Below are 18,939 nucleotides of genomic sequence, written 5' to 3'. Positions count from 1 at the left end.
TGAAGATAGCGTTTCAAGAAACTGCAGTGATCCAGATTCGGGACTTGCAGTTGTTTACTACTCTGAAGTCTATATGAATGTTTGATTAAAAAAATAATAATAATAATAATAATAATAATAATAATAATAATGAGTTATTGAAACATTCTAGAGTTCAAAATATCAAGACTTCTTAATCATGGAGTAAGAAAGAGAACGGGAAGCAGATGAAGAGTAATTACAAACTTAATCAGACACTAAGGGTCGAAGTCAATTCGGGGTGACTTGGGGAAAGCCAAATACGCTTTGAGAATAGATAGGAGGCATCATAATCTCTGAGTTGTTGCCCACTTAATTTTTGAGCTTAATTGAACTTAACTCGTATCACAGAAACGATGAAAACCATCTTAAGTTATTTACCTGTCTACAACCTGTTTCCTTATGTCATAATACAGCTAAACACGGATCTATGTGACAGTCACGTAGTTAGTATGATTCCTGTTCGGATCTTTTCTAAAACGTAGTAGTCCCTATCGAGACTGAAATTTGATCCCTTGTACTTTAATTTTTTAAAAGTTTTTTCGTACTTAGGAAGTTTATGATTTTATAACTGGTTACTTGGACTTGATCGTGTTATTTAATTCTTAAAGGGAAGTTTTAAAAGTTAATTGCAAAATGTTCAAATTATAAGGGTTGATTTTGTAAATATAGGCGATGTTGTTAAACAGGCGAACTTGTGAATAACTTCGCCTAGGCGAAGTTAACCATAACTTCGCCTGAATAACTCCGCCCATATATAAGGATTTTCAACAGTCAAATCGTTCATTATTCTAAATATCAGCGAACTTATTCTCGAATATCTCAGCGAACTTAACTCGATTTTCATTCGATTATCTTTTTTCCGATTTCAATCAGTATTCAAGGTGTGTTTGGGTTCTATATCTTATACTCGATGTTCAATGTTGTTAATCCTAGGTTGTTTCGACACCCGGTTAGCGACCTCGGACGTTCGAACCTTATACCCGATTTCAAAGCTTGTTCTTACGTGTTCATGAGCAAACTGATCGTCCGGATTGCCTTAATATCATGTGTTTTAGTCTACTTAATCGTCTAAATTGGCCGAAACACCAGATTTTCGATGATAGAATCGATCTTACTGTCGCCGATTCAGATTCAGGCGAACTTAAGGTTTAGGCGAAGTTATCTGTAACTTCGCCTGATGCTCAACTTCGCCTGAGGCGATGTTGTGGTGAGGCGAAGTTATCATTAACTTCGCCTGAACCTTTTTAACTTAACAATTATTAGACGAACTTAAAGCTGAAGCGAAGTTGTTCCCAACTTCGCCCCAACTTTAACTTCGCCTATACAGATCTAATCACAACTTCGCTCATGGTAACAAGCGAACTTGTGTTATGCCTTAACATTTATCTAACTTGGTTCGTTTGTTGCAGATATGGCTGCAGTAGCAGGTGGTGGTGGTGCTGGAGGTGACGATGGAGATCATCAGAGGCAATTCTTTCCGGGTCATAACATGTATATCACTTTAGACCCGGAAGCGAGCGGTGTTGAGGATTACCGCGAGATAATCACATTCCTCATTCGCTCGAGGATATTCCACGCTATCACGACGACACTGCCGATATCCTTACCCAATATCGAGGACTTCTGGCAGACTGTGGAGTACGATTGCCGTGTTGAGCCCCCGGTTATGCGAGCAACCGTCAACAATCAGGAGGTTCAGTTCTCGTCTGAACAAATACGGGTGGCTTTACGGTTCGGTGAGGAGACTAGGGATGACCCTACAGAGTTTGTGGCTCCGTTCCGTGATGGAGCGTTTCTCCGAATGGGCTATTCTGGTCCATTAGGTGATACCCAGAGGAGGAAGGGTTTCCTACTCGATCAGTGGTGCTTCCTCATGCACGTAATGATTGTCTGCATGTCTGGGAGGAAGGCGGGCACTGACGGTATGGGTGCGACCATGCAGTCAGCAATGACTGCTCTGACTTATAACAAACGTTATAGCTTTAGTCAGATGGTCTTTTATGAGATCGATAGACAGAGGAGGGCGATGGCTCGTGAGAGGTTCATCATGTATCCAAGATTCATTCAGATGATCTTGAATCATGTTGCTCCCACGTTGCCTCAACGACGTCCAATACGATACGTGGAGAGTGTGAGCAAACGTATCTTCGCTCAATGCCGCACATCCAGTGCGAGGAGCAAGCCTGAACTGCGTCCAAGGCATACTCCACTCTTTGGGTACTTAATAAACCCGGGGTATGTGCCAGCTCGGGGGGATGAGCTCAGAGACCCTCAACCACGACAGGCAGGAGCAACTCGAGATGTACCTGCTGCGCCTGTTGTGTCGGCTGAGGAGGATGTAGACCTTGATGCTGCATTTGGCGGCCAAGGATTCTTCAACATTGACCGGTTTGATCCGCAAGAAGAGGTGCAGGTTTCTGCTGCACAGGTTAGGGAAGTGATTGTTACTGGAGCAGCTACGACGGTGGCTGACTCAGATCTTGACGATGTTATGGATGAGGCGAGAAGGATGTTGGTGACACGAGAGAGAACGTTAGGGAAGAGAAAGAGGACAGTTGATGATAGTGAGTCAGAAGAAGAGGAAGAGGATATTCACAAGTTGATTAGACGTTCAAGACGGGAAAGGACAGGTGCAGGTATGGGAGCTGGAGAGACTTCAAGAGTTGTACGTTTCGCTCCATCCGCACTGTCAGGTATGTCGATTGTTCCTACATCTGTACAGGTTACAAGCGCCGCGGATGTTCCCGTGGTGGCTACATCAGCTTTCGGCATCCCATCCATCACACTACAGATGACGACTCCGGAGATTGTGTCTTTACCACCTCCAACGCTTACTCCTTCAGAGGTGGTGGCACAATTTGTAGAGTCGACCGTCGTTGCAACTGCAGGGTTGTCGGTCACGATACCACCTGCGGTTACGTCCACAACTGCTTCCGATGTCCCGGTTACATTCAGATCCCTGCTGAGTATACTCAAGACACATCTAACATGAGGTTTGATTTCGATGCAACCCTCTCGGACTCGGAGAGAATAGCTGCACTTGAGCGGGTCGTGGCTGAACAATCAAGGGTGAATCTTGTCCAGACCCAGGCTATTCAGCGCCTTGTAGCAGAGAATCAACTACAGTCGTCCCTCCTGGTTGAACATGGGAGAATTATAGATGCTATGAAGGAGTTCTTGGCATCTCAGGGGGAGACAAGCTGTAGAGGCGACGAGTTAAGGACGAAGAAGAGAAATGATAGAGACGATGATCCCAATGCACCGAAAGGTGCAGGTGGTGAGTTGCCAAGAACTACTCAAGCTCTTGGGACTTCCACAGCTCAGGGGGAGTCTGCAGGTGCAGTTGGTGGTGATGAGGTGGTGATGGTTGATGATGATGATGATGTGATAGATGCTTTGAAAGAATTGGATGATGATATGCTAGAAGATGATGTGATGTTTGATGATGATGTGCTGCCTATTGAGGAGATTGAGAAGATTAGCGCACAGATTGTGATTGAAGATGAGATTGAAGAGGGTTAGATAATTGAAGAAAATGTTGAACACGAGATCCCAGATGTTGAGAAAGCCGATATGGGTAATGAGATGGAAAATGATGAGACTGAGTGGGAGGAGCAGCCTAGGTGGAAGGAAGGCTATGCTCATTGGTTTATCAAGACTAAGAAGCCTGCTGTTCCAACCATGTTCAAGAAGAGTTATAATATCAAAGGCTACGCTGAGTCGAAGAAAGGAATTATTTCTTGGCTATATGATGAACAGTTAAAGTTGTTTTTGGTGAAGCGTTTTGATGGTATTCAGTACTTTAAGAAGACATTGAGATCTCTCAATACATTGCCTGAATGTGAGGTGAAGGATTTGGCTAGATTGGGGCTGATTAATAGAAGCAATGACAACATGGCGAGAGTTATTGGGAAGATCGTGTGGAAAGAAAGTATTAAAGAAAAGAAGTTTGAGTTATTAAAGCCACAAAAGGGAAAGCTAGTGGAAGATAAAGAAAAGGGAATGAGAGCAGATGGCAAGCCATGGATGGTAATGAAGTACAAACCGATCCGATGCATTAAGGAGGTTCCAATGAAGACTATGCCTCAAGATGTGTTGAAGAATCTTAAATGGTGGTATGTTGATTGCCAGACTGCTGAAGCCGTGATGGAAGACGAAGACGAACAAGAAGTGCTGAGGGTGTATGATCCGATGCATCTTGTTAATTTATCGAAAGCTGATCTGCAGGTGTTAAATGAAAAGAAGATATTCTATATTCCTGCTTGGAAAGACGAAGCGAGGAAGTATCAGCGAGTAGTCACGGTATGTGTTAGAGAAGGAGTACATGCATGAAGATTACAAGACAAGTGCTTAAAGATCAAGATATGAAGCTACTGCCAAGGGGGAGTCTGTTGGTGCATAATGTCAGTAGTTCATAGTCTAGTGTCTGTAATCGAGTCTGTAATGTTAATTATGTTTTGTAATTGTCTTAAGCGAAGTTGTTAACAAGTTCGCCTAGGCGAACTTGTTAGACAAGCGAAGTTATGGACAACTTCGCCTGAACATGCCAGGCGAAGTTGTCGTGTATTTATATATAGGTTACGGCTTGGTAAATATGTTATTGTTTTGTTTGTTTGAGTTGTTACGAGAGCTGTAACGTGTGTCTGTAATAGTGATATCGTATCACGTGTTTGAGTTATAATATAACGTGTTCGTTTATCGTATCGTGTGTGTTTGATTCGTGTGTTCTACGCTCGTAACGATCTACGCAGGGATTCCGCACCTGAGTTGATCGAGATATCTCGTGAGATCCGTCCAGGGAACCTACAATTGGTATCAGAGGGTGGTCTCTGTCTGTGTAAGACAGGGCGTTCATGCTTGAAGACGGGTGACACGAGATTTTTGGGTTTACGACACGAGAATGAAGATAGAGATATGAAGCTACTGCCAAGGGGGAGTCTGTTGGTGCATAATGTCAGTAGTTCAGTATCTAGTGTTTTGTATGTGTCTGTAATCGTGTTAGATTGTTTGTTTTGGTTTTGAATATTGTTTTACACAAGTTCGCCTGTGATGTAGGCGAACTTGGAGACAAGCGAAGTTATGACAACTTCGCGTAGTATGTTAGGCGAAGTTGTCGAGGCTTATATATACCTCAACTTCGGCTTTGGTTTAATGAGGCTAAGGACGAACGTGTATTAGTGATTATAGATATCACGTGTTGAAGTGTTGCAATACAATCGTGTTTATTAGTATTGTAACGTGTGTTTGTTTATCGGTTCAACGTATTATCTATCTTACCCTCATATCGTATTACGTGGGGATTCCGCACCCTCGTGTTATGAGATACTCCTGTGTAGATCCGGCTGGGAACCTACACTAACACCCAAATTATATACCTTTTTCGTATTCACGAGTCGTGGCTCGATACCGGGAATGAACCGAGCCGAAATCCACCGGAGATGAGAGAGAGACGGAAAGGGTGCGACTGAGAGAGAGAGAGCAGAGAGAGAGAGATAGCGCGAGAGAGAGAAAATGAGAGAGGTGACGGTGAGAGAGAGACAGCCGAAGAAGGAGAGAGACGAAGAGGGAAAGAGAGGGGGACAGTGGCGGAGCACCGACGGTACACGACGGCCGGATCTTCGGTCGCCGGAAAAACGACATAGAGGGGAAAACGGGGATGTGGGTGGTGTTCGGAGAAATAGAGGAAAGAGGGTTGTGATGTATGAGTTACAGGGAGGGGAGATGGTGGCTGGAGGTGGTGGCGGCGGCCGGCCGGAAAAGAGAGAAGAAGAGGGAGCGGCTGGTGTTTAGTTTCTAATATTAGGTTTAGGGTTTGGTTTGGTTGTTTATATATGTATATGCATATTTTCAAACAAGCCCTCCAAGTTTCAATCATTGTTTAATCACAAGTTTAAAGGTTTCCAAAGTTTATAACGAGTTTATGAAAATCCGTTTGAACCTCTTATGTTTTTCTTAACAACACTAAATGATGACAAACATTGGTTTATTTGTGATCAAAATATATAATAATATTATATAATAAATAAATAAAGAAACAAAAGATGTTGATTAGAGTTTGTATAATAAAGGTTTACAACACGAATACAAATCGAGATTCAAATTTTGACGAATGTCACAGTATCCCCAACTTTTTAGAAATTTCGTCCCGAAATTAAAATAAACTTAAAGAAAAAGTAATTATTAACGAATATTGTCCTTTGTAAGATAGTTGCATGAACAAATTTAAGCAAAGAATAACGTCAAATCCTAGCTTGACTCGAAAAAACGCTTCAAACGAGAAACATGATAAGAGCACTTATATATAGGATGTACCAGCGGCGTATCCACCGTGCCATTATCACAATTCGCATTTCCATCGTTTTTCTGCCATCATCCTCGGGTCTGAGTTATCGCACACAAGTGTACTTACTATGGCTTCCATACGGGGATTTCGATAATTAAGTGTGCACCCATAATTATTTAGATCGCCGTATGGTCCACATGGTTCGTCCCATTATGTGGTTTAAAAGGCATATTTATTTTGAAATCTTTAAATAATAGATGTGTAAATAAATTTGTTGAATTTTACCAATATTGACAAAACAGTACTAGCGGTTGAGAATTTCGGGATTGAATTTTTTTTTATAAGCAGGAAAATGGGATACATAAATGGAACAGTTTAAAGTCTTAGAATATAAACCAAGGCAAAAATAACAATTCGGCTTAAATTAAGTAAGGACGATCGAATAATATAAAATTTTAGGGTAAACAATAAGAAACGAGATTTAAAGTCAAACGTCCTCTGCGTGAAGGAATAAGTAAATCATTAGAATCCATGGTTTAAAGTTGGGTCACTAAACTAGTATAAGATCCGATGAGTGTAAATGAAAAAAAATCCGATAGATGTAAATGAGAAGCCCAATAAGTGAGTACATGAGGTCGAGGTAAACAACGCAACAATTATCAATAATGTCGTACAATGAGTTTCATATGTGTACAAACTTGAGGTTATAAGTAGTTGAGAATACGATTTCGTGAAATCACTAGGATGAGGTGAGTTTCTTTGGGGGTGACGCATACGTGCATCAATATAAATAAAATAGCATTTAGTTAACAACCAAAACAATCGATGAAATGTGAAAAAAAACGTGAATACTGCCACTATTGTGAAACCATTTATATAATCGTCATTGTTGGTGCATTTTGTGACCGTCGTTATGCAATTCTGACAAGCGGAGACGAAGTGGTGAAGTTAGAACAACTTCACCCTAGGCGAAGTTAGAACAACTTCGCCTACAGGCCCAAGCCCAAGCCCGCGAAGTTGGTTTATCTATATATATATGTGTGTGTCTTGTTTAGGGTTTAGAATCCAGAAAAGTGAGAGTATTTGTGTAGCTGTCATTGTTTAGAGAGAGTAAGAGAGAGGGCGAGTCGTGTGGGCAGACGCGACACCTCGGGTCGGCCGTGTTTTTGTTTTTGTTCGGTATGTAACGTGGTTTGGTTATTATATAAAGGATCTGCAGATTCGTTTATCCCATTCGTGTATTTGTTTGTGTGTAATCGTGTTCTTCGTCTATAACACCATAAGCGAGTCTAGGAGGATTCCGCACTCCTAGACATTGTGCAGATCTCGTATCGATTAGCGACGCCCCGGGGGGACTTACAGTTGTTAGTGCATGTTTTGTAACAGATGATCTTTCGTGTTTGTTAGAATTGAGAGCAACGGTCAAAGGGGAGACTGTTGGTGCATTCTGTGACCGTCGCTATGCAATTCTGACCAGCGGATCGTCACAGGCGAAGTTAGCACAACTTCGCCTAGGCGAAGTTATAACAACTTCGCCAACGGCGAAGTTGTAACAACTTCTGCCTTAGGCGAAGTTATCACAACTTCGCCCTAGGCGAAGTTATGAACAACTTCGCCTACTGAAGCCCAAGCCCGTGAAGATTGTCTATATATACATGTGTCGTGTTAGGTTATGCAGAGTGAATCCAGTAATTCAGAGAGTGTGTGTTACAGTTTGAGTGTCAAGAGAGAGCAAGAGAGTGAGAGTCGTGTGAGACGACCCGAGGTAGAGCTCACCTCGGGTCAGTCGTGTTTCTGTTTATGTTATGGTATGTAACGTGTTTTATTATTATATGAATCTGCAGATTTGATTATCCATTCTTGTATTTGTTTGTGTATTTGATCGTGTACGTGTTTGTGTTCTTCGTCTACACCAATAAACGAGTCTAGGAGGATTCCGCACTCCTAGACCTCGTGCGGATCTCGTATCGATCAGCACCGGGACTAACAAGTGGTATCAGAGCCTTAGGCTCTTACGCTATGGTTCGAGATCTGCGTTTTTGGTGTTTCTGGCATGTTTCTGTGCGTTTTCGGCCGAACAGCCGCCGCAGGCGAAGTTATTGGGTTCAGGCGAAGTTGTCGCTTAAATTTTAGGGTTTAGGCGAAGTTATGGCCAGGCGAAGTTATGAACAGGCGAAGTTATGAACAGGCGAAGTTATGGCCAGGCGAAGTTATGAACAGGCGAAGTTATGGCCAGGCGAAGTTATGGCCAGGTGAAGTTAAAAAAAAAAAAAAAAAAAAAAAAAAAAAAAAAAAAAAAAAAAAAAAATTATTGTTTGGAGTTTTCGTCTGTATGGCCGGGTGTACACGATTATTGTGAGACCAAAGATGTTGTTCCGTCAACGAGTGATCTTGTTATCTCTTGGTCTTACGTGTGAACAAATACGTGTCAACTCTGGATTTGGAGTTGAGGTTGTGAATGGGATATTGTTTGAAACTGGATATTGACACATATTCGGGTGTTTGTGGGCAATGAAATTGTTGTTGTTCGTGGTTGACCAACCGAAGAAAGTCAAATTGAACTGAAGGTTTTCGTCATTACTGGATTGCGGTCAGAGCATATTATTTATGTTATTTTCAAGGCGTTCGAGAATTGGATCCTGAAACGTGATGCTTATTTATACGAGTGAAGATTCTGGAACAAGTTGGATTTAACCGGGAATTAAAGTCTCTATGTTCTTGATTGTTATCCCTGGTGATTGAAGATGCTTCGGATTAATTAATGGTCATGTGTTAGATTCTGTCAAGGTGGTTTTGTGATGAAATTGATCACCTGATGTTGAGTAGTTGAAGATTAAACCTTATCGTATGCCGACGAGTTGGTGAAGTTGTGGAGGAAGCCCAACTTCATGTGTTGGTGAAGTCAGATGGACTCACGTGATTGGTTGAGATGATCTATTGGCACGAGGATGCATGCATTTCAAAAACCTCAATCGTTATAGTCGGAGAAGCTTACACTGAAGGGGAGATCTGATATGGAAGACGCTGGGTGATTGGTAGATTTGTGAAGCTACAGGACAGATTCAGACACGGCTGGTTGATGAACAAAACAGAAGATCATCAGTTAAGAGGGAGTCTGTTAGTGCATGTTTTGTAACAGATGATCTTTCGTGTTTGTTAGAATTGAGAGCAACGGTCAAAGGGGAGACTGTTGGTGCATTCTGTGACCGTCGCTATGCAATTCTGACCAGCGGATCGTCACAGGCGAAGTTAGCACAACTTCGCCTAGGCGAAGTTATAACAACTTCGCCAACGGCGAAGTTGTAACAACTTCTGCCTTAGGCGAAGTTATCACAACTTCGCCCTAGGCGAAGTTATGAACAACTTCGCCTACTGAAGCCCAAGCCCGTGAAGATTGTCTATATATACATGTGTCGTGTTAGGTTATGCAGAGTGAATCCAGTAATTCAGAGAGTGTGTGTTACAGTTTGAGTGTCAAGAGAGAGCAAGAGAGTGAGAGTCGTGTGAGACGACCCGAGGTAGAGCTCACCTCGGGTCAGTCGTGTTTCTGTTTATGTTATGGTATGTAACGTGTTTTATTATTATATGAATCTGCAGATTTGATTATCCATTCTTGTATTTGTTTGTGTATTTGATCGTGTACGTGTTTGTGTTCTTCGTCTACACCAATAAACGAGTCTAGGAGGATTCCGCACTCCTAGACCTCGTGCGGATCTCGTATCGATCAGCACCGGGACTAACAACAGTCATTATAATAACGGTTTCTAATAGCGCCAAAACTTGTAGACAGCCACACATAGGCCGTTAATAGATTAGATGAAATGGTACAGAATAATGTATAGAATCGCATTTACATAAATGCTCAAATATAAATAACATAGTCATGAAAATATCGTTTAAAAGGTAAACGAGATTTTTGGCGAAGTTAAGGTTTTGAAAGTATTACACAAATTGCTATTGAATAGTTTGCATTCGGTCACGAAAATCAAAACACCAAATATGATATAATATTGACATCGAAACATATCATCAAGTGAAAAGAAAATCCCAATAATTGTGTGACTCGAATTAATGACTAAATATGTAAATCGCGTTTTATATGCTCATTGAAAATATAAGAATAACATCGAAAATGAAATCTCAAGCAAAGTCGTTTTATTGTTTCCAAGAAAATGAATATAATAATATCAATATATCGCGGTATCGCGTAGCTAGAGAAACGTTTTGATAATTATCAAATGTAAATCTTGTAAGTCCACTTTGTTAAAGGAATTTGTATACAATAAGCGTTTGTGGTAAAAAAAATATTTATAACATAATGCTTGCGATAATAAGAAGTAATAGTTTGCGTAAATCTTTATTGAGCAAAAATTTGTATAACAATATAAAATATTTATAAATGCGTCCCAAAAGATTTGCAAAGCCATAGTCATTGAGTTTATGCAATATGAGGAATGTTGTAATTTATTACTAAATAATTTCCTCATTCAACATTCAAAATGAAACCTCGTATTTATAGAGTTATTTATCACCTTAGGTGACAATATTTAAAATCTTGGAATCATACACACAATCGTTTAACAACCTTTGAAAATAAATCCTCATAATCAAATTTTTGTTGTCATGGCAATACAATATATACATATATATACATATTTTTTAGAGCGTATAATTTAAAAGTGATTATTTGAACACATGAGGTCGTTATAAACACATTAGTTGTATATATATATATAACGAATTTTAGGTAAAAACGAAGCTTGCATGCGTACGGTGGGGTTTAGGCTTCGTACGATGAATGGGTTAGAAATTTAGTAGTAAGTGAGAGTGTTTAGGTCGGCTTGGGTAGTTGAGTTTTCTTGAGTTGAATCGATGGGGTTTGTTAAGTGGGTTAGGCTTGGTTGATTTGTGTAAGCAGAGGTTGGGCTATTAGGATGATGCTTGCTTATTTGAGTTCGGGTAAGTTGTTGGGTTGGTTAAGTCGACCTTGACTAGCTTGGGTTGAGATTTAGTTTATACATGTATTTTGCAAGGAGTGTTCGGGTTACTATTTTGACACAACTCTATGGTTGGATGGAAACGGTGTGGCGATATGGTTTGGTGAATTGACATAGCATGGGTCGAAGAATTTGAGTCATAGTTGGGTAAGCTTTGGTTTGTATATGTTCAAGGTATTAGTGAGTGTGTTTGTCGGTATTTTTGAAGTATTAGGATAGTGAGTTTGATAGGTTTTCATGGCGTGGGAGTGTTGGTATTTTTAGGCTTTTTGTTGGGTTAATGTTGTACATCTTGGCTTTTGCATGGGGCTTGAGTTGGTGAGGGTATACTTTTGGATGTTTAACTTTCATTCATATTCAGGAAAGACTTGAGTATGTGGAAAGCTTTTGTAGTGGAAGGATGGTTTGATTTGAGACGGTAGTTTGAGAGGGAATACGGGTGTTTGGGAACTTGTGGTTGCGTTCAGGGAGATTTTTCTTGACTAATAATAATTATTATATTGAAAATATCATAATTTATAAATAATGTTTGAGCATGAAAATTTTGATAATAAAAATTACAAGTTAATATATATATATATATATATATATATATATATATATATATATATATATATATATATATATATATATATATATATATATATAAATGAATGTATATATTATATAAACAGAATTTTTGAGATTCAAGCGTGTGAATCACACAAAATTTATTTTATAAAGATTAAAATAATTTTTATTTTTATTTTATGTTTTTATATATATTTTTTTTTATGAGGAAATTTAAGATACGTGAATTGAATGTTAAAATTTGTTATTAGGTCTCAATATTGAATGATGAATGTCGTTTTAGGAATACAAAGATGCGTAATGAAAGTTTATTTATTTATTTATTTATTTACCAAGTTCGTTACTTAATATCGTGTAATGAAGAATATCATGGTAAGTTAAAATGACCAGCATTGTAAATCGAGAAATCACAAGTAAAAGATTTTTTTTTTTAAATTTCTATGAAGTTTTGCATGAGGATTTCAAGAAAGTTACAAACTATAAGTTTGCGAATTTTCTTAGAAAATCAAAGCGAAACTACCATAAGAAATTTAAAACGAGTTGTATCATAAGATGCAAGTTTTATTGGTGAAAATTTATAATGAAGCAAAAATGCATAATGAAAGTTGTTGTAAAATAGATTTTATATGTCACACCCCAACCAAAGGCGGCGGAACATGCCGGGGTGCAATCGATTGCCCAAAAACACAAGACACTATTTAAAGTGACAATATTTATTTAACTCATTTTATTTCAACAAATCAATAAACAACACATCTCGTTCACGCAAACAAGGTTGAATACAAGTAGCAATTAAATTGTTCGTTTTACTAATATCCTAATAGTCTTGGTAACGTTTTCATCAAGTCCTCGAGTCAACAAAAGTCAAACCTGTAACATTTCATAAAATAAAGTTTGTCAACACAAAGGTTGGTGAGCAATTCATAAGTTTGAGCATATAATTATATAGTAATAAAAAGCCACAAAACTTGTATACGTAACGATAAATAAAAGCAACAACTTGGATAAAATAGATATCGCTAACAAGTTAGCGACACCCAACTATAAGGGGTTGCTAAATAGTTTAGGATTTTATAGACAGTTGCTAAACACATTAGCACCACCTAGCTACAAGGGGTTGCCAAGTAGTCTAGGATTTAAGGTAGCGTTTGTTATGTAGTAATTGTAGGTTCCCAGCCGGATCTACACAGGAGTATCTCGTAACACGAGGGTGCGGAATCCCCACGTAATACGATACGAGCGTAAGATAGATAATACGTTGAACCGATAAACAAACACACGTCACAATACTAATAAACACAATTGTATTGCAACACTTCAACACGTGATATCAATAATCACCAATACACGTTCGAAAAAAACTTATTTCAAAATAAGCCGAAGTGAGGTTTAAATAGACCTCGACAACTTCGCCTAGCATACTAGGCGAAGTTGTCATAACTTCGCTTATCTCCAAGTTCGCCTACATCCCAGGCGAACTTGTGCAAAACAATATTCAAAACCAAAACTAACAATCTAACACGATTACAGACACATACAAAACACGAGATACTGAACTACTGACATTATGCACCAACAGTAATGACATGCGGAATGGAATGATTCATTACGTAGGAATGAAATAAGAGATGTTTGGTTTCACAATGGAATGGAATCATCCATTACACTCAGAATCTCATTCAATCAAAACCATTCCTTCCCACCCCACCCCCCTTCTTTTTTTTCATTCCATTCCTCCTTCAACCTACTTTCTCAACAACACCATCATCTAACAACAACCACCGCCACCACCACCACCACTACCATAGCCACCACCATCATCTAACCACCACCTCCGCCGCCACCACCGTCACCACCACCACCACCTGACCGCCACCGTCGCCATCACCACCTCCACCACCACCTTACCACCAAAGCTACCACCGCCACCATCGTCTCCATAGCCACGACAACCATTGTCACTGTTGCAACCCGACCATAACCGCCACCACCACTATCACTGCCTGGCCACCACCGTCATCACAACCCTACCACCGCCATCACTACTAATGCTACCATCGCTTGACCACCACCACCACAACCACCACCCCCGCCGCCTGACCGCCGCCACCACCACCACCACCGTCGCCACCGCCACCACCATTTTCTTCTCCAAAGCTACCACCACCATCGCCATTTCAGGTTTTTTTTGTTTTTTGTAAAGGAATATATATATTGGGATAGGAATATTTTTATTATTTCTATTTCATTCATAAAAAATTTTCGGATACCAAACAACATAAAGTAATTATTCATTTCATTCTCATATGTTAACCAAAAAAGACAAAGGAATGGTAATGATACATTTCATTCCTTTGTCCATTCCATTCCTTCTTCCATTCCATTCCCCCTTCATTCCATTCCTTTCAACCAAACATACCCTAATAGTTATCGTTAATTGCATTACGTTAACGACACCTTGCCATGAGGGGTTGTCAAATGGTCTAGGATTTATAGTTCCACCATCCAAAAGCGATAAACACATAGGCAAATAAGCATGTAAGCATAGAACACCAAATCAAGCAATTATTTAAGTAAAATATACAATCACGTTTGTGGGTTTAAGATTCAAGTAGATAAAGCATTTAGTTTGATAGGCATGAAATGTCACCCCAAATCGAAAGATGGAAAAAGGGTATGAAAGTACTCACCTCGATTGACGAATCGGGAAAATAATAAATGATCGACATATAGAAAGCTTGTAAACGAAACGAACAAATCCGACTTGAAAGCTATTTGAAAACGAATAAATAAAATATATTAATGAACTTGAAACCATAATGAAATTATACTGGAAACATTGGACAAGAAGGTTCGGTTGTTAATCGGATTACCGGTTAATTTATTAATGATTAGGGACTCGTACTTAATTAATAATTTAAAAAAATAATATTATTAATAATAAGGATAGAAATGATAATAATGATTTTAGAATAAGTTATATATATATATATATAGATATATAAGGTAAAGATGATAATAATACATAATAATAATACCACCAGTTGAGTATTTTTGTTAAAACTAATAATAGTAACAACAATAATAAATATAATACCAATTACCTTCGTCGTTGAATACATTATTAATAGATTTAAGAATTTTACTAATAATAATTATTATTATGAAAATTATATGTGTCATATTAAAGATAATAATTAATACTTATAACATTGTAATTCTAATAGTATTAGTGATATAAATGTAACTCGAGTATTAATGACGTGAAGCGACAACTAGGCCCGATATGGGTTTTGGTTCAATAAAAACAAGTGGATAATATTAACAATAATAGTAATAATAATAAAAACCATCTATTTAATAATAATAATAATAATAATAATAATAATAATAATAATAATAATAATATTGTTAATAAATAAATGATAGAAATATGATTTTAATAATTAGTAATATGATCTTTATAAATAATAATAGCAACTTTAATATTTATAATAATAATGATAATAATAATAAATATAATAATAATCGTTATAAATAATGAGTTTTATATATTAAATGGTTTTATACTAATTATACAACCTTTAACAACAATAACACAAAATCGGTTTTAACGGGGGACACGAACTCGGGTCTTGACGAGACGACTCAAAAATCCAAATCCCGAAACACAATATGTTAACAAACCAATTCCATATTTTAAACAACAATTTAAAACCAAACTCGTTCTAACGTATATAACCAAATATATATAAAACCGGTTATTAACGAACTTAAATCCGATAATCGATATATGAAGTTCAATAACACTAACACCCAAATTATATACCTTTTACGTGTTCACGATTCGTGGCTCGATACCGGTAATGAACCGAGCCGAAATCCACCGGAGATGAGAGAGAGACGGAGAGGGTGCGACTGAGAGAGAGAGAGAGTAGAGAGAGATAGCGTGAGAGAGATAGAGAGAGAAAATGAGAGAGATGACGGTGAGAGAGAGACAGCCGAAGAAGGAGAGAGACGAAGAGGGAAAGAGAGGGGGACAGTGGCGGAGCACCGACGGTACACGACGGCCGGATCTTCGGTCGCCAGAAAAACGACATAGAGGGGAAAACGGGGCTGTGGGTGGTGTTCGGAGAAACAGGGGAAAGAGGGTTGTGATGTATGAGTTACAGGGAGGGGAGATGGTGGCCGGAGGTGGTGGCGGCGGCCGGCCGGAAAAGAGAGAAGAAGAGGGAGCGGCTGGTGTTTAGTTTGTAATATTAGGTTTAGGGTTTGGTTTGGTTGTTTATATATGTATATGCATATTTTTAAACAAGCCCTCCAAGTTTCAATCATTGTTTAATCACAAGTTTAAAGGTTTCCAAAGTTTATAACTGTTGGGCCTGGTTTTATGGTTTGAGCTTGATTTGTACTTAATTCTAGTTATTTGGGCTTGGGTTTTGGGTGCATATGTAAACCGAGAACACTTATGTGTTCTCGGTGGTCTTTTTGGTGTTTGGGCCGGCTTATTATTTGTTTTTCCTATATATAGTCTCGATTATGTATAGGGTAAAGGTTGTTGACTTCCAGTTTGTGTTAAATCATTGTAAGTGCCTAAGCACCCGACGTATTCAATAATATACGTGTGTTTTGAAGCAATTCCGAGTTACCTTTTACTGTTCTTATTCTTATTCTTATTCTTATTCTTGAGTCACCGAGTGTTGGTATTTCGCACCAATACTCGTTTGATTGATATCATATTGTAGTGATCCAGATTCGGGACTTACAATTGGTATCAGATCCTTTGACGAATTCAGACTCATTATTGTGATATCAACGATTCAAGAATATTATTTACAAGGTTTGGTGAATATATCCTGCGAGGCAGTGTTTGGAGAAGAAAGATTAGTCTATTTTTGGATAAAAATTTGGTTTGACTTGAAAATTAATTCGAATCCCACATTAGTTGGAAAGTTGTTATAATTCAGTTAAAGTTTTCTCAGGTTTTCGGCCTACATAGTTCTCGGCAACATTGTGTTCTTGGAAAATTGGTGTTCTCAGCCTACATAGTTCTCGGCAAGGTTGTGTTCTCGGCAAATTAGTGATTTCGGTCAACTGATTTGGTCAACCTACACAGTTTTCGGTCAACAGCTTATTAACATATATAGTTCTCGGCCAAGGGTAGTTTTCGGTCAAGAAACTGGTCAACAAGGGTGGTTTTCGGTCAAGGAATTGGTCAACACTTGTGTTTTCGGTCAATTTTGGTCAACCAACTGGGTTCTCGGTTAACCAACTTGGTTTTCGGTCAATCTTGGTCAATATTTAGTTCTCGGTCAACAGGTTTTAGTGTGCTCAGCCCAGTCTGTTGGTTTGGGCTTGTTTTATTGGACTTATAATTTATTGGAATTAACCTTTAATTGGATCTAAAACAATCTGTAATCAAATTGCTATGGCCCAGTTAACCAATGGCAGCAATTCAACCAACTAGTCGCTTCACCAAGAACTTGATTCTATCATGGGCACTGCTACCCGCATACCCCGTCTGTTATCCCACGAGGGGTTCAGTGAGTGGAAATTTCGTTTCGAACATTATGCCAAAATGAAAGATTCAAAAATTTGGAGAAGTATTGTGAGGGGACCTCAAAGTATCACTTATCAAAGGGCTGGTTCCACCGAGGTTCTTGTGAAAACAGTTGCTTTATACGATGATGATGACTTTGCAAAAGTTGAAGAAGATGAGAAAGCTTTATCAACTCTAACTATGGCACTCTCACCCGAGATTGCTCTTCAATTTAGAGAACTTCAATCTGCTAAAGAGCTGTGGGCGGCACTGATAGAAGTATATGAGGGAAATGAGGATATGAAGAGAAGCCGTCAAGATTTGTCGCGGAAAAAGTTTAATATGTTCAATCATGTTCTAGGAGAGACATTGGAATCTCAACTTCAGAGGTTTATATCCCTCGTAACTGAAATAAGAACTGCTGGGATATTTCTACAAACCTCATAAATTAACAACAAGTTAGTGAACTCTCTACCGAAAAATTGGGACATGAATGTTGCAGTCATTAAGAAGACCAAAGATCTTAACAGAATGAGCATGACTGAAATGATTGCCACCATTAAAGCCTGCGACATGGATGATAAACAACGGGCAATAAATCATGCTAATTCTTATAGTGCTGCTGGTTATAACGTTGCTTCAAACAGTGCTCTCATGTCTCAAGACAGTTTCTCACTGTTCAAGCCCACTCAACAACCACCACAGGAAACTTCCAGATTTTTCATCCACCCTCGGTCAATCATCCTCATCAAATTCACATAATCCAGCTCCATTGTTTTTCACTAAATCTGGCCAGTCCACAAATGATTTTGGCAAAACCGCTCCTAGTCTAAACCCCAGCCAGATTCCCACCATACCTAAAGAAACTCAAGAGAATATCGCGTTAATGGCGGGATTCATGAATTTTTATCATGCTTTTCTGGCCGGAGACTTAGTTCAACAGGTGGTTACTACTGAACTGGATCAGATTCATCCAGACGATGTTGAAGAAATGGATATCTCGTGGCAAATTGCCATGGCTGTTTTCCGTGCCAAGAAATTTAAGAAGAGGACGGGTAGAAATAATTGGAACATGCCAAATAATCAAAAGGTGGGTTTTAACAAAGAAACCCTCAGGTGTTACAACTGTCACGAGCCGGGTCCTTTTACTCGTGAATGCACTAACCCTGTTAAGGATGGAAATACGGAAAGGGCATTGGTTCCAGTTGGAAATGTTCGGGGTGATGTTGGAGGTAGTTCGGGAAATGGTGAAAGAGGTATGGTTGCTTAAACGTTCTCGTGGGAAGATCAGATGGCTGCTCTTAACATTGGAAATCAAACTGCAAACTTCGCCACAGTTTAAGACTCTGAAGAGGAAAACACTGCTGAGGAGAAGGTCAATGAACTCCAGTTTGCTTATATGGCGTTCAATTCTCCGGATTCATATGAGGTACGCTTTCAACCATGCTCGTTAAATTGTGGTGAGAAAATAGAAATGTATAAACTTCATAATGACAGCCTAAGTAGAGATATGGAAAGAATAAAATCAG

This window comes from Bidens hawaiensis, unplaced genomic scaffold, assembly GCF_021521415.1.
Source record: "Bidens hawaiensis isolate Kalapana, Puna unplaced genomic scaffold, B.hawaiensis_p1.1 tig00034598_1, whole genome shotgun sequence".
NCBI classification, from domain to species: Eukaryota; Viridiplantae; Streptophyta; class Magnoliopsida; order Asterales; family Asteraceae; genus Bidens; species Bidens hawaiensis.
This window is presented reverse-complemented; position numbering follows the sequence as displayed.